The sequence below is a fragment of the Chiloscyllium punctatum genome, chromosome 50 (assembly GCF_047496795.1).
Source record: "Chiloscyllium punctatum isolate Juve2018m chromosome 50, sChiPun1.3, whole genome shotgun sequence".
Classification (NCBI taxonomy): domain Eukaryota; kingdom Metazoa; phylum Chordata; class Chondrichthyes; order Orectolobiformes; family Hemiscylliidae; genus Chiloscyllium; species Chiloscyllium punctatum.
The window spans coordinates 39,796,816-39,813,314 of NC_092788.1; the positions used below are offsets into that span (position 1 = coordinate 39,796,816).

At 46.1% G+C, this 16,499-nt stretch overlaps 2 non-coding genes across 2 annotated transcripts; both read right to left on the reverse strand.

Annotated features, from left to right (window-relative positions):
• Nucleotides 1–12,705: 12,705 nt before the first annotated feature.
• Nucleotides 12,706–12,787, reverse strand: trnal-cag (transfer RNA leucine (anticodon CAG)). Its single transcript has one exon. It is a non-coding gene; the product is annotated as a tRNA-Leu (tRNA).
• A 3,243-nt stretch (nt 12,788–16,030) lies between these two features.
• Nucleotides 16,031–16,112, reverse strand: trnal-cag (transfer RNA leucine (anticodon CAG)). The gene has a single exon. It is a non-coding gene; the product is annotated as a tRNA-Leu (tRNA).
• Between the last annotated feature and the right edge of the window lie 387 nt (nt 16,113–16,499).

Genomic DNA, 16,499 nt, shown 5'->3' on the forward strand with positions numbered 1-16,499 from the left:
ACACACACACACCGAGGGAGGGACACCCACACAGCGAGGGAGGGACACACATGCACAGCGAGAGAGGGACACACACACAGCGAGGGAGGGACACACACACACAGCGTGGGAGGGACACACACACACAGCGTGGGAGGGACAAACACACAGCGAGGGAGGGACACGCCCACGCACAGTGAGAGAGGGACACACACACAGCGAGGGAGCGACACACACACACACACACACAGCGAGGGAGGGACACACACAGCGAGAGAGGGACATGCACAAACACAGCGAGGGAGGGATACACACACACACAGCGAGGGAGGGATACGCACAACACAGCGAGGGAGGGACACACACACACACACACAGCAAGGGAGGGACACACACACACACACACACAGCGAGAGAGGGACACACACACACAGCGAGAGACGGACACACACACAGCGAGGGAGGGACACACACACACAGCGTGGGAGGGACACACACACACAGCGAGGGAGGGACACACACACACAGAGCGAGGGAGGGGACACGCATGCATACAAACACACACACATACACACTCACGCAAACACAGAGCAAGGGAGGGGCACGTGCACACACAGTGATGTGTCTCTTTGGATGGGTAATCCTCCAGCTCCCACTTCACTCTGCTCCCTCACAAGGTCACCGTCTCTGTGACTCGCAGATACTTGTAATCCTCCTCATGTCTGTAACTGCATACAGACAATGCAGCTCTCCCTTTTAGATCTGACATACTCCCTGACTTATAACTCTTATAGTTCTCACACTATCTCACTTCCTCCATTCCCACTCCACCCTGCTCCCTCACAGGGTCACCATGTCTGTGACTCCCAGGCATGCCTAGGCCTCGATCCTCAGTGCTGATTTATATCCTCCCACATTGGTGCCTCCACCTCCTAGGTGTGAGTGAGTCTCAAACTCCTGCTCCAAGTTGCTCCCTCACACGGTCACTCCCTCTGTGACTCGGTGCTGATTTACAACCTCCTGCTCTGCTGTTTCTTTAACTCAAATTCTCAGTCCGCCTCGATACTCGGTGATTTATATTCTCCCGCTCTGTGCTGCTCTCTCTCAGGTTCTCTCCCCTTGTGACTCCCAGGTAATGGTAGGCCTCAAGCCTCAGCTGAGATTTATAACATCCCATTCCGCACTGGTCTCTTACAGGATCGCTGCTGTGCCTGGACGACAGTGGGGAAGAGGAGGATTAGACAGAGCAGAGGGTATTACAGTGATTGGGTGAGCAGTATGTGATAGAAAAGCTTATCTGGGGTGTTAGGCAGACCTGCAACAACTCTAAAACGTTACTGGAAGATACAGCGAGAGTTGCAAACACTGAAGAAGGCAAAGGAAATAGAGAGATGGTGGCTTGTTCATGACGGAGCTTTGTAGAGTCTAAAGGGCTTTTTCTGAGCTGCTTACAGAGATGTGTAAACGTCAACAAATGCAAATTGACAGTCAACAAGTGTTGTATGGTGCTGGAGACTGTTGGTTGTTACAGAGTTAGAAGACGTGCAGTAACTGGAGGGAATATAAACTTTTGGAGCACTGGTGGTGTTCAAGGACCCTCAGGACATGAGGAGGTGCAGAGAATTGGAGCATTCCAAATAGTGGGAATGTAGGAATTGGAATTCCTGAGATGGATAATGAGGATGAAAAGTGCCAAGTTAACTCATACAACCATTGTAATTATAGAGATTTAAGGAAGGGAACCAGTGCTGTCATTGATTGCAGTTATATGGAGAGTTACAGAAACAGAATGGGTTACAAATTTAAAAAGGGAGAGGTTTTAGGTGATCAGAAGTTTAAACAAGAATAAAGAAATTTTAGAGATCTCTAGCACAGATGGGAATGGAAGAGGTGAGATAGTGTGAGGAACTATAAGAGTTATAAATCAGGGAGGATTTCAGATATTGTCTGTGTGCAGTTACAGACATGAGGCGTGTTGTAGCGCCTGCTGGAGGGTACACAGATTACAACAGTTCCAATGGCTGGTGCGGTGGCTCAAGAAGGGAGGATTGTCAGGACTGGAGATTACACAGATAGGGGTGAAATTGAAGCTGCAGGAATTTACAGAGAGAGGGAGGATTGGAGGGACTGGAGGTTACACTGATTGGGGTGGTAGTTGGAGCTGCAGGAGTTAATGTAGGATTGTTGGTGCTGAGAATTACATGAACACGGATAATAATTGGAGCTGCAGGAGTGAGTGAGATAGGGAATGCTGAAGGGGCTGGATCAGTTCACACAGCCAAGTAGAAGTGTCGGGATTGGAGGCGCCAGAGATACTGAGGGTTGTCGGGCTGCAGGAGTCAGAGAGTTAGTGAGGACAGTGAAGGCAGGTTTGCAGCATTCCCATCAGTTACACAGAGATGTGGAGTGCTGTTCTGGAGTGGGTTACAAAAATCAACAGGGTTGCAGATACTGGAAGATATTACAGGCTGTGGCTGTAGTATCTGAGAAGGTTAAAGCGACAGGATGTGTTGAGGAGCTGGAGGCAGCTACAGGTATTAAACATCCTGCAAGGGATCAATAACCTTACATCGATCGGGGGATTGGAAGTTCTGGAGATAAAGAATGAGAACTGCAGTGACTGGAGAATATCACAGAGATGGGGAGTAATGTAAGAGTTCGAGGAATTAGGTGAGCTGTGTTCAATCGAGTCAGGAAAGATACAGGGAGATCCGAAGGGACTACAAGTGATCAAAAGGACAGTGAGCCTTCTCAGTTCAGGATTGGGGCGGTTTACGCAGACAGGGAGTGTTTTATGGAATGGTATTACTTAGAGAGATTATGAAGTTGTATAGAATTGAGGAACGAACAGAGATATGGAAGGCTGTAGTTAATGAAGACTTTTGTTGATGTCGGATGCTGAGGTTCTGGAAATGATACGGACCGGAAAGCTGGACAATCTGTCAGAGCTTACAGAGACAGGAACAGCAATAGATCCTGGAGACACTAACACAGATAGGGAGTATTACAGACACTGGAGGAGGTTTCTGCTTTAGGGATGGTTGTAGGGAAGTGTAACGTTTACACAGATAGGGGTGTAAGAGCTGGAGAAGGTTATGGAGATGATCAGATTGGTGGGGGGACCGGAGGAGCTTACATTGACAGGGCGGGTGATAGCGATGGGAGAATGTTTCAAAGGTAGGAAGTCTTGTAGAAACTGATCGGGAGAGTCACAAGCATTGGAGCTGGTTCCACAGATCGGGGGTTTTACAGGGTCCTGAGGGGATTACGCAGATAGGGAGGATTGTAGGATGTCCACATTTTCAGAGTGTTTCAGGACTGGAAAAGGTTACACAGTTAACGAGGGATGTTGGAGCTCACAGAGACTCGGAGGTTTGAAGGGGTTGGGGCTGATTATGGACAGATGGATATATTTAGGGACAGTAATATGGAACGCAGAGGGAGAATTTAGATTAGATTCCCTACAGCATGAGAAAAGGTACTTCCGCCCAACAAGTCCACACCAACTCTCCAAAGAGCACCCCACCCAGACCCACTTCTCTCTGACAACGAAGCTAACACTATGGGCAATTCAGCATGGCTCATTCACCTGACCTGCACATCTTTGGACTGTGGGAGGAAACTGGAGCACTCGCAGGAAACCCACACAGACGCAGGGAGAAGGTGCAAACTCCATATAGACAGTCACCCAGTGGTGGAATCGAACCTGGGTCCCTGGCGCTGTGAGGCACCATTGCTCACCACTGAGCCACCGTGTTCCCCCAAATTGCAGAATTACACAAAGAGAGAATGTTTGAGGTGCTGGGAGTGGAGGAGCAAACAGAGATGTGGAGTGCTGTTGTGGTTTGAAAAGGATCTGGAGGTGTTTTTACGGATAAGGAGTTCGGTAGGGATGGGAGAAATTTACTGTGGTCGTGTGGTGCTATAGGCCAGAAGGCAGGAGTGTGATCAGACCTGCAGAAAGTTACAGTGATCTCATGCTCTCCTGGGGCTTGGGGAAGGTACCCAGGTGGGTACGTTGGTCCAGGCTGGAGGATTTTACAGAGACAGGGGCACTGTAAGTATTGTGCCATACGACAGAAATAGGGATTATTGTATGGATGCAGGATAAGATTATTGAGATTGGACATGTTATCGACACTGGAGCAATTTACACACGGGGAGAGTCGTCAGCATCGGAGTAGGTTTCAAATATACAGCAAGATGATGGGAGGGGTTTGGTTTGGTTTTGGTCAAGGGTAGTATGGGGGTGGGCATGAAATGCTGGACAGCCAGAGAAGCAATATCCTACGAGTGAATTAAAATCAACCCTGCTTGGGTCAGTGTCCTGGCCAATCGTGTCGCAGGTCTATGGACAGGGCTTTCTCCTGACAGAGATAATGCAGCGACAGGGTTCAGGTGAAAGGAGCTTCCCAAATCCAAAGAGAAATGGTAACTCATCGGAACTGCATGGGAATGTGGCTGAAGACAAGCAGGAAGGAACAGGAAGGGACAGAGTTTAACTAAAACTGTACATCAGTGAATTGGGCTGTGACAGGACATTCTGGGAAAGAATAAGTTATAATGTTGTTTCGTTTGGAATTGCCAAAATATCTGCAAAAAGGTAATAGACTTATGACACACATTTAAATGCGATTTAGTCAGCAGAGAAATGTGGTTACAGGGTGAACAAAAGGTGGAACGTAAATATTCAACGGTACACAACCTTGTGGGATCTCAGGCAGAATAGGACTGCCGGATGGGTAACCCTGACAGTAATCAATAACAAAGGCATTACAGAGAAAGCATGTGGCCTCACATGATGTGGCTGAATCAGACTAAATGTGAATCCTGGGTCCCATGTGTCACAAACACAAGCAGATGAACCTTTTCTTTAGGCTGCCAGCAGCATTTCATTGTTCATCCCTGCATTAAACAGAAATTCAATGGAATTTGTACAAAGGCATTATGATAATTTTGGGAGACTTCAATCTTTGCATGATCTGGCACAGTCACCCTGGCAAGAGTGATATTATCCGAGCTCCTCTTTGAATGTGTTTGTCAATGTTTCTTTGAATAACATATTGTGCAAGTGGCTCTGGATGTCACTATTTCAGATCGACCATTTGGTGATGAAGATGAGTGAAGGAGTGATGTCACACAGATCCTCCAAGAGATTGCAATATAGTGGAATTCAAAGAGATTATCAGGTTTTCAAGTGACCATAAGGCACACCCGAGCATCAGAAACAAAGCCAATTACATGAATTTGAGAGGAGAACTGACCAAGCTAAACAGGGGACACAGACTGAAATGTATGGCTGTAAATGGACAGTGGGAATCAATTAGAGCAGTAGAGATGTACAACAAAGAAACAGACCTCCTGAAGAAGGGCTTATGCCCAAAACATCGATTCTCCTGCTCCTTGGATGCTGCCTGACTTGCTGAGCTTTTCCAGCAACACATTTTTCAGCTCAAACAGACCCCTTCGTCCAATTCGGCCACGCCGACAAGATATCATAACCAATCTGGTTCCATTTATCAGCACATATCCCACTAAACCCTTCCTATTCATGTACCCATCCAGATGCCTTTTAAATGCTGTAATTGTACCAGGTTCCACCATTTCCTCTGGCAGTTGATTTCGTACATACAGCAACCTCTGTGTGAAAACGTTGCCCCTTAGGTCCCTTTCAAATCTTTCACCTCTCCGCCCTGGACCTATGCCCTCTAGTTCTGGACTCTCCCACCTCAGGGAAATGACCTTGTCTGTTTTTCTTATCCATGCCCCTGCTGACTTTATAAACCTCTATATGGTCACCCCTCAGCCTCTGACACTCCAGGGAAAACAGCCCAGTTGATTAGCCTCTTCCTGTCGCTCAAATCGTCCAATCCGGGCAACATTATTGTAAATAATTTCTGAACCCTTTGAAGTTTCACAAATTTCTTCCGATAGGAATGAAACTAGAATAGCACGCAATATTCCAAAAGTAGCCTAACCAATGTCCTGTACAACCACAAGATGACCTCCCAACTCTTATACTCGATACTCTGACCAATAAAGGAAAGCATACCAAATATATTCTTCACTATCCTACCTACCTGCCACTCTATTTTCAAGGAACTATGAACATGCACTCCAGGTCACTTTGTTCAGCAACACTCCCTAGAACTAAACCATTAAGTGTATAAGTCCTGCGAAGATTTGCTTTTCCAAAATGAAGCACCTCACATTGATCTACATTAAACTCTATCTGCTATTCTTCACTCCATTGGCTCATCTGATAAAGAGGGGACAGTGAGGTCTGCAGATGCTGGCGATCCCATATCCCTCTTCACTCTTTGTGCCCAAGTATGGGATGGTTCCTTCCGGAATGTGAGAATTAGAAAGAAAGCTTAGGGAAATTGAAGAGGTTGGTACAGCTGTTAGTGCTAGCACACCTGAGGGAATGGTGTCGAGGTGTTCTGAGTGAGGGAGTGGGCAGCACAGACACCAGGCAGAGTTGGGCAGAGGGGCAGAGAAGAGATTAGAGAGAGACTGAGAGAAGATGCTGCATTCACTGAGAGTGGGAGAACATGAGCCTTGGTGGGAGGTGGGTGCAGTAACAGAGAGAGTGAGGGTGAGGTCATAAAGTGCAGATGGTGCCACATACCCTGGTAGAGGGGAGAAGATCATTGACATCCTTCCTACACTGCTAGGCATTCACCCAGAAGGCTGGCACCTCACTGACCCAGGGGTCAGCCTCAGACCAAGCTGGAAGGGTCTGGTGTCATAGCTTCCCCTGCCAGCCCTGGAGGAAGATAATGTCCCTCTCATGCACCATGTCATACCCCAGGACCAGGGGCTTGTCCACAATGGGGAGCCCCAGTTTTACCCCCTCTGCCATGTCCAGGCCAGTTTCAGATTCACAATCCAAGAGTATAATGACTTTTTAAAGATGGCTCTCGGAAACAGGGAGTCCGATGCATTCTGGGATATCCAGGCAGTGGGCAGTTCTCATGACAAAGGGGAAAATCATCGCGTTAGTATCAGATGAGAGGAAGACTTCACGGGCAGGGAGATAGTTAATGAGGCAGATTGGGGATGGTATCATGAGAAAATGCAATTCACCTTGTGGAGCGAAACCCTCCATGAAACCCGAATAAAATGAGACTTGACCAAATCATAAAATGGGTTAGGCCTCTGTCTGTCTGAATCAAAATAGGGATAAAATATTGGCAGCAACAAACTTGGAGCGGAGAATTATGCAGGAGATTCAAATACTTAAAATAGGGGTAATACGATGTTCCAGAATATTAAAAGGAGCCGTGGAAAAACTCCTGCCTTATAGTTACCTACATTATACATCCTCACTGGATGCAGGGATGATGCCGGAGGACAGGAGAATGGCTTATACCGCAACTTTTTTTAATGTGGAGCAAGGGACTGACTGAATAGGTCACGGCTGGAATTCTGAGACAGTGGATAAACGGTCACTGAGGAAGTCCCAGGGACTCCAGGGCAGGCGGTCTGGATTTGTTCAAGGAAGAGCGTGTGTAATTAATCCGACTGTGTCGGTTTGAGGCAGTAACTTGTAACTGCATGTGACTTACTTGGATTTAACGAAAGATCCCATGGCAGACTGTTTAAAACCAGAAACTATGGGGTCCAGGTGAATGAAGCAAAAAAACCCAGAGAAGTGCAAGGCAAGGCATTTGGGGACATCAATAAAAGAGAGGAATACAAAATAGAGAGCATGGTCAGTGTGGGCAGATAAATGATGGTAGCTGGAAACACCAATAATCTTGTTAATGGAGCAAATGGCATCATTTCCTCTGTCAGCCAAAGTGCAGAATTTCAGAACAGGAAACTTATGCTGGAACTGTATACATAATGGGTTCAGTTACAGCTTGAGGACTGTGTGCAGTTCTGCTCACCTTATCACATGGAAGGATGGAATTGGACTGGAGTGTACAGAGGAGATCCGTTACCCTGTGACTGTGGAAGTGCAGTTATGAGGAAAGATTGGAATGGAGGATTGTGCGAGGCGATTTGATTGGGGTGCACATATTGTCAGGGACATGGGTAGAAAGTGAGAGAATACCTTGTTCCTTTGGAGAGCTCAGTTACCAGTGGCAAATATTTAATGTAATTGGTTGAAATATTAGACAAGTGATGAGGAAAGTTGTTATTTCACCCAGAGTATGGTCAGGATCTGGGAGTCACACATAGAATCGGAGTAGATGCAGAAACTCTCAAACCATTTGAAAGAGGTACCGGGATCTGCACCTGACGTCCTACAGTGTCCTGGGAGACAGAACTAGGGCTTTCAAAACAACGTTACATCTCGTCCAATGCAGATAGTGGACAGAGTCATCACTTCTATACTGTGCTATTTTCTGAAGTTTTCAAAGTTTACCAGTATCTGATTGGATTAATACGCAGGGATGAGGGGTGAGGGCAGGGAGGAGTAGTGTGTGAATTGATTACCATCACAATAATACTGATCCCATCCTTTATCCACAATGCTACTTCACTGTGTTGGCCTATTTATCCTTTCTGTATAAATGGTCACACTGCAGCCACATCTCCATAATGACAGCTACATCTGACCTGGTTCGCACTATTTAAAGCAACCATTTCTCTGGCCTTGTTGAAAATTTCCCAGTTTCATTCTTGCTCCATTGAAGGCTGCTCTCAGTCAACTAATGTTTCTCACTCTCAATTATTGCATATCATTCTCTACCATCATCCAGAACTTTACAATAAAATGATCACTGCACCCCAAAACGTTGCCCTACTGACACTGGATCCACTTGCCCCACCTCTTTCCCAAGGACCAAGTCCAACAGTACATGCTCTCTTGGGCTGGATACATCCTCCTTCAGTGAGCTCTCCTCCATGTAATCCAGGAACACTTGACCCTCGTGAACCTTCACCACCAGTATCTGGAAACATTAAGTTTCTCAGTATAACCGATCTGTATTATTATCATCGCTCTCATAAGATCCTGCATATTTATTCTCTCCAACATTTCTTTCGTTGCTGGTCGACAGACTGTACCTCACAGTGTAAGTGTACATTTGTTGTTCTGTAGCTCCAGCCAAATTCATTCTGTCCTTGGACGGATCCTCTTTCTCTTGGATGCCTTAACTAACTCTAATCTAAACCAATGCTTCTACCTTCATCGCTTTCCTTCCCTTCTATCATTTTAGAATCCTTTATACTCAGCAATATTTAACACCCAGTCCTGCCATTCCTTGAGCCAACTCTCGGTGATCAGTCTATCAGATTCCCACACACCAATCTGCATCTGGAATTCTCCAAACTCCGAATATTCATGTCTATGCAGAGTACCTCAGATTAAGGCTTTCTTTCTCACTCCATCTTCCACTGATAAACTTGTTGTTGTAAATTAGTACCAACTGTATCTCCCATTATTTTGAGAATTCTGGTAGTCTCCTCTACTATTCCTTTTTGGATCCTAAGCACACGCCAAGTTATTTTCAATCCGTCCCAAACACCCCGTAAGAAATTCAGTCCCAGCTCTGTCACGTTAGCCCATCCAGTTTGTACAGTTGCTGTCCCAATGTCTTAGGAATCTGAAGCCCGTCCTGCAGCATAACCATTTCAGTCACACTCTCATCGACCTAAAACTCCGAGTCCTGTTCTCAGTTGGACACGGAACTGGGAGTATTCCAGCGATTGTTACATTTGCGGACCGGCTTGCTAACCATCCACGGAGCTCCCTAAATTCTGATGCCCAGACCACTTCACCCTTCCTACCCAGGTCATTCCTACCAACATGAACATGACATTTGACTGCTCACTGTCCCGCAGACGTATGTCCTGCAGCCACCGTGACATTCTTAACCCCACTCTCCTGGAATTACAGAAACACTGACACCTTCTTCACTTTCCTGACTCCCCTGTGCCTATTGCTCCTCCTTCCTTCTCCCTCCCCACCTGTACAGTCAGGCTGCTTGTGGTACCACAGATATGGCTCTGACTGCCCTCCCTTGAGCAGCCTACACCTTCATCAGCTCCCAAACTGGGACACTTTATTGGGAGGGAGATATCAGGATATTCTTCCATTCCCTGAATGTTTCCCTTCGATTGTCTTGACCCACAGACCCTCCCTTCTTCCAGGCCGTTATGTATGCAGGGTGATCTGCTCTCTGTGTGTGCTATCCATCCTAATTCTCAGCATCTCATTTGTCCCATAGAGTCTCCAGTCCCTGTCTGAGCTCCATGACCCAGTGTCCATCTAGGGAACAAGCAGGGGCTATGACTTCCCAATGTAACAGAACACATTTTCCATCTGGCAAACATGTCTTGCAATGTCGTAAAATGCAACATCTGGAGTAACTTAATTAATTATTAAGAATGAAATTAAATCAGGGAAATAACAATATGGTTAAGTCCCTTATTCCAATGTGGTCTACTCAGGTTTATTTATTATATTGGCTGAGAATTTCACTTCTCCCTCTTATTTCTGTGTTCAACCCTGATTTCAGAAGTTCAAAAAATAAATTTGCTAACTTATAGCAATTAACTGAAAGTCGCCAATAACGGTGTATTAATCAGATAATGAACTTACAGCTTTTTCTGTGATGGCGCTTGCACTTCTTTCAAACTCAATGCATGCAGATTCCAGCAGCAGAAAGTTATTTCCGTGACTGCCAGGGACGTGTAATCCTCCAGCTCCCACTCCACTCTGCTCCCTCACAGGGTCACCGTCTCTGTGACTGCCAGGGACGTGTAATGCTCCAGCTCCCACTCCACTCTGCTCCCTCACAGGGTCACTCTCTCTGTGAATCCCAGGGACGTGTAATCCTCCAGCTCCCACTCCACTCTGATCCCTCACAGGATCACCGTCTCTGTGACTCCCAGATACGACTAGGACTCGATCCTCAGTGCTGATTTATATCCTCCCACTTTGCTGCCTCTGTAACTCCCAGGTGTGAGTTAGCATCAAGCTCCTGCCCCAAGTTGTTCCCTCACATGGTCACTCCCTCTGTGACTCGGTGTTGGTTTCCAGCTTCCTGCTCTGCTGTTTCTCCAACTTCAAATCTCAATCGGCCTCGATCCTCACTGCTGATTTATATTCGTCGGTTCTGTGCTGCTCTCTCTCAGGTTGTCTCCCCTTGTGACTCCCAGGTAATGGTAGGCCTCAAACCTCAGCTAAGATTTATAACATCTCATTCCATACTGTTCTCTTACAGGATCGTCGTTGTGCCTGGAAGATGGTGGAAAAGAGGAGGATTAGACAAAGCAGAGGGTATTGCAGTGATTGAGCGAGCTATATCGGATGGAACAGTTCATCTGGGAGCTAGGCAGACCTGCAGCAACTAAAGCAGGTTACTGGAATAAACAGTGAGAGTTCCAGACATTGAAGAAGGCAAAGGAAATAGAGAGATAGTGGCTTGTTCATGACGGAGATTTGTAGAGTCTAAAGGGCTTTTTCTGAGCTGCTTACACAGATGTTAGACTTCAACAAATGCAAATTGACCGTCAACAAGTGTATGCTACTGGAGACTGTTGGTTGTGAAAGAGTTAGAAGACTTGCAGTAACTGGAGGGAATATAAACGTTTGGAGCACTGGTGGTGTTCAATGACCCTCAGGACATGAGGAGGTGCAGACAATGGGAGCATTCTAAAGAGTGGGGATTGTAGGGGCTGGAAGTCCCGAGATGGATAAGGATGATGAAAAGTGCCAATTTAGCACACGCAACAATTGTAATTATAGAGATTTAAGGAAGGGAACCAGTGCTGTCATTGAATACAGTTATATGGAGAGTTACAGAAACTGAAGGGCTTACAAATTAAAAAAGTGAGAGATTTTAGGTGATCAGAAGTTTAAACAAGAATAAAGAAATTTTAGAGATCTCTAGCACAGATGGGAATGGAAGAGGTGAGATAGTGTGAGGAACTATAAGAGTTATAAGTCGGTGAGGATGGAACGACTTCCTTACTTTTGCTCCGACTGACCATACTCTGTGAAATTTTCCCAGATCCTCAGTTAAGGACTTTTGCAGCTGGAAGTTTCCTCAGAAACCCTGTTAACTCGTAAAGCATTGAGCGAATCCCAAAACAGAAAGCATTTAACACGGAACACAAACAAAGCTGGCATACCTAATGCATTTTCAGACACAGAGATGCATGAATGCAAAATGTGAGACAGTCCGAAGGCATGATTTATAAAGTAATGTCACAACTAACAACAGGACAATTCCAAACTACTCTTTCACACATACTGCAGCCTTAGGGAACCACCACTTCCCAGAGAAAGAAAGAACCTAATAAGTATGGGCCATAAAAAGTGAATTTCACCAATCACAGTCTCGATTAGATTACCTTTCCCTTCCGATGTCTCCAGGACGGAAACGAAGGAAATGGGAGAAATTCAACAACATATCACATCGAAATTCGTTGGAATGATTTTCCCATTGGCCAAAAAAACAAATAGCGACGAATCGAGTCACCCCAGGACTTTGTTTCACAACAGCGATGAAGTAACAGTCTCCATTCGGTTCCAGTACAAGCTCAACTTGCCTGGAACAGCACAGCTGCTTGCGATTCTCTGCGCGGTGAGGCGAACACGATCATGACAGACAGAGACACATTGAAATATTCGGCACTATCCCACAACACAGTTAATTCCCCGGGAAGCAAAGCCATTTTTCTTTTGTTTTCAACATCAATACAGTGGGGACAAAAACAGCATTTTAACAAAAAAGCTGCAGCGTTGGAGTTGATCTGCAGAAATGGCAGTGGTGGGATCCGAACCCACGCCCCTTTCGAGACTGGAACCTGGATCCAGCGCCTTAGACCGCTCGGCCACACTACCAGCCGGCCGCGCGCACCATTTTCTTGCATTTCCAACTGTGCTCTCCTGCATAACAACAGATGCCAAGTCACATGAAAATGGTTCCATGATCCCTCTCCGACTCGCACAGCTGCTGGGATGTGCCCGTCTACAATATCAATTTCGCAGCAGATAATGAGAGCCCATCAATCCAGACAAAAATCAATGGTAAGCTGAGTCTATCTTCTCAGACTCTTTTCAGCTCCAAATGTATCTGTGAGAATATATGTTCGGTTATGATTTGGTCAAATAACCACGAGCTGCTTGACATTACTGCAATTTCGATTCTTGCTTTGCTAAATGATTTCACCCATTGCTTGAAACAGGGCAAGTTTCACGTTTACACGGAACATGAAGCACACCGGACTACAGGGAAAATGCACAAAGCCGTGTTCCACATCATACCGTGCAGCGTAATTTCAGTCACTGTGCCTGTTTTGCAGAAAAAGAGTCCCAAACAATGTACTCCACCCTAAAACCGGAGGTCGCATTCCTATTCGAGAACGACAGATCACATTGTGACGATGCTCTGACCTCGGAGCCAGTTCGAGATGCCACTTTCCTTGCCTTTTACCCTAACCGTGCAATTTGCTGCAGAGATGTTCACTCCTGGACATCAGCCACATGGATACCAACTGAGTTGGAAACCTGTGAGGGAATCGACGAGAAGCGACTCAATAAATTTTGCTCAATTCCATGGTGCTTATTGGAAATGCAGTTTCTGTTCACTTCAATCTAAAAGGCAGTTTCTCAACATAGTAACAAAGTCAAAAGGTAATTACCTCACCCCACCCCCACTCCGGAAGAGGTGCTAACTGCCCTTGATTGCTTTTTGTTCTCGATGTGAAGAGCTCTCACGCCTCTGAGTCACCTTCACGTGTCTGGTTGCTGAGTGAGTCACAAAGAAGGAGTTTCTACAGAGCTGCAACTGCCTGACTTCCCCACTCGACTTCCCCGTTTACATTTTCCTGCTCCTCAGTGATTTCAAGAAAACCAAATGGATGCGATGTCATACTGTAACCTCTCTGTCGATTCCTCCGTTTCAGTTCCAACGTGGCTTAGGTCTCGGGGCGCACCTTAATACTAGCGACACCATGAAAGCACAGGTCCAGAGGTTCCTCTGAGAGTGTAATTTCTTTTATTGCTGTTGCTGATTGAAAGAGCCACTCAAGTGCGAACTGCTCCAAAACATGATTCAGGACCTCTGGTGCCAATTCTCGTACGTTGAATAACGACAGACAGCTTCCAAACGAGGCCTTTCAGAGACGCCTTTGGGGGACATTTAACAGACAGACAAGTTCAGGAATCCGTGGTGCACTGTGACACCAGCGCATCAGCTTCTTCCCTGTCTTTGAACCGAGCCGCCTGCGCAAGGAATGCAAATGCGGTACTGCTTTTCGTAGAAGAATCAGAAGGGGGTAACTACACTCTCAAACAGAATTGCATATGATCAGAACCAGTTTGGATAAAAACTTTACATTTCTTTGCACAGTCATTAAATGGAATTGCATTACATTTCACTACGCGAGCAGATTTGTTCAAGCAACTTCGAAGGCAGGTTTGCAGATGGGAAAGCAAGCAAGAAAGCACCGTTCTTGCCCATGCAAACGGCTGCCGTTGAAGAACAAAGCAGTTTCTGCCCAGTTTCGAACTGGGGACCTTTCGCGTGTGAGGCGAACGTGATGACATCTACACTACAGAAACAAGCCGCAGCCGCCCGTCCGGCAGCTCAGGGGCATCCAGCACTGAAAGTTGAAGCCATTCTTCGTTTCACCTTTCTGTTTCCAACAGCTCGTTGTTGTCCAGCGTAATTGACATCTTCAAAACATAAAAAAAAGACTCGTGAAATTGATGATAAAATATAGACAAGGATGTGGTCAATGTTTGGACCGTAGGGCGAGGTGGACTAGGCTGGGACGACTTTCCCTGCAGCGTAACGACTGCGACATGATCTAATGGAAGGGTTGGAAACTGAGTATTTACGTGTTTTACCCAAGTTGGGGTGAGTTGAAAACTCGAGAGCATAGGTTTAAGGTGAGTGGGCTGAAATTGACAAAGGACCTGAGGCACATTTCCCACACAGAAGGTTGTGCGTGTATGGAATGAGCTACCAGAGGAAGCGGAGGAGGCTCAGAAAATTGCATGAGTTTCTGGATAGGATGGGTTGAGAGGGTTTGGGGCCAAATACTGGGGAACCGGACTTGTTTATATTTGGCTATGTGCTGAGCATGGACGAGATACACCGAAGTATCTGTTTCCACGCGGTGTCCCCCAAAAACGTTGTGTTGCTTACACCTGCTTTAAAGGATTACTTTTTAGCGGAGCTTGCCGTCGCAGTCTGTGGCACAATCCTTTACTGTGTTCGATGCTCACGGGAAAGGTAGTATTGCGAAACACTGCAGAAAGGAACGACTTCCTTACTTTTGCTCCGACTGACCATACTCTGTGAAATTTTCCCAGATCCTCAGTTAAGGACTTTTGCAGCTGGAAGTTTCCTCAGAAACGCTGTTAACTCGTAAAGTATTGAGCGAATCGCAAAACAGAAAGCATTTAACACGGAACACAAACAAAGCTGGCATACCTAATGCATTTTCAGACACAGAGATGCATGAATGCTAAATGTGAGACAGTCCGAGGGCATGATTTATAAAGTAATCTCACAACTAACAACAGGACAATTCCAAACTACTCTTTCACACATGCTGCAGCCTTAGGGAACCACCACTTCCCAGACAATACTGAAAAGAGTGAAAGAAAGAACCTAATAAGAATGGTCCATAAAAAGTGAATTTCACCAATCACAGTCTCGATTAGATTACCTTTCCCTTCCGATGTCTCCAGGACGGAAACGAAGAAAATGGGAAAAATTCAACAACATATCACATCGAAATTCGTTGGAACGATTTTCCCATTGGCCGAAAAACCGAATAACGACGAGTCGAGTCACCCAAGAACTTTGTTTCACAACAGCGATGAAATACCGGTCTCCATTCGGTTCCAGTACAAGCTCAACTTGCCTGGAACAGCACAGCTGCTTGCGATTTTCTGCGCGGGAGGCGAACACGATCATGACAGACAGAGACACTTTGAAATATTCGGCACTATCCCACACCACAGTTAATTCCCCGGGAAGCAAAGCCATTTTACTTTTGTTTTCAACATCAATACAGTGGGGACAGAAACAGCATTTTAACAAGCTGCAGCGTTGGAGTTGATCTGCAGAAATGGCAGTGGTGGGATCCGAACCCACGCCCCTTTCGAGACTGGAACCTGGATCCAGCGCCTTAGACCGCTCGGCCACACTACCAGCCGGCCGCGCGCACCATTTTCTTGCGTTTCCAACTGTGCTCTCCTGCATAACAACAGATGCCAAGTCACATGAAAATGGTTCCATGATCCCTCTCCGACTCGCACAGCTGCTGGGATGTGCCCGTCTACAATATCAATTTCGCAGCAGATAATGAGAGCCCATCAATCCAGACAAAAATCAATGGTAAGCTGAGTCTATCTTCTCAGACTCTTTTCAGCTCCAAATGTATCTGTGAGAATATATGTTCGGTTATGATTTGGTCAAATAACCACGAGCTGCTTGACATTACTGCAATTTCGATTCCTGCTTTGCTAAATGATTTCACCCATTGCTTGAAACAGGGCAAGTTTCACGTTTACACGGAACATGAAGCACACCGGACTA